This window comes from Pteropus vampyrus, unplaced genomic scaffold (genome assembly GCF_000151845.1).
Source record: "Pteropus vampyrus isolate Shadow unplaced genomic scaffold, Pvam_2.0 Scaffold460, whole genome shotgun sequence".
NCBI lineage: Eukaryota > Metazoa > Chordata > Mammalia > Chiroptera > Pteropodidae > Pteropus > Pteropus vampyrus.
Window position 1 is genome coordinate 250,038 of NW_011889241.1, and position 762 is coordinate 250,799.

Consider the following 762-nt stretch of genomic DNA (forward strand, 5'->3'; position numbering starts at 1 on the left):
CTATTCTAACAAATTATCATATTATTATTTCTAATTCATATCAGTTAGACCCAGTACAGAATTCATTAGACAAGAGTCTCTTTATAAATGTGGTACCTTTTCTTCCAATGTTTTGTTTAATTTTTAAAAAAATCTCTTGATTATTTATGATTAAGCTTAAATTAGCATTTAATGGGAGCTAACTCGTCCTGATTTTTACTAACAGCCAACGGCTTTTACTTAATCTAAATAAGCGTATGAGTAATTAAAATAATTCAGTTTAAGAATCTATCTTTAAAGTCTAGGCTAAATATAAACTGTTACTTATAATTATGACTGTACTGATTAAAAAATCTAATAGTAACTGTTCCTCGTTGTGATTCTTATGGGATTTTACTTTAAATTGTTTGGTTTACACACCCAATTATGCATGTGTGATTGCACTTGAGTAATTCTCCACAGGCAAGAATTTGAATAGTTTACAAAATCCTCCATAATGGTTATAATTTATTTGTATTTTTTACCCAGAATTATTTAAATAAACATACCAATGTTCTTTTTGATTCGATTGTATATTAATTGTACCTAGGTTGCATCACATCCAGCATTGGTAATCTCCACTACAGGAGATGGGCTAATAGAGAGACAGGAGAGCAGAGACACACACCTTCTGTAGGCCAGAAAGGCGTGCGTCCTTTAGTGGGAGACCAGGTTACTCTTGTAAACAAACTATATCTGTGGTCTTCACAGGCTGCACCGTGAAGGCTCAGAGTGAAGCAAGAG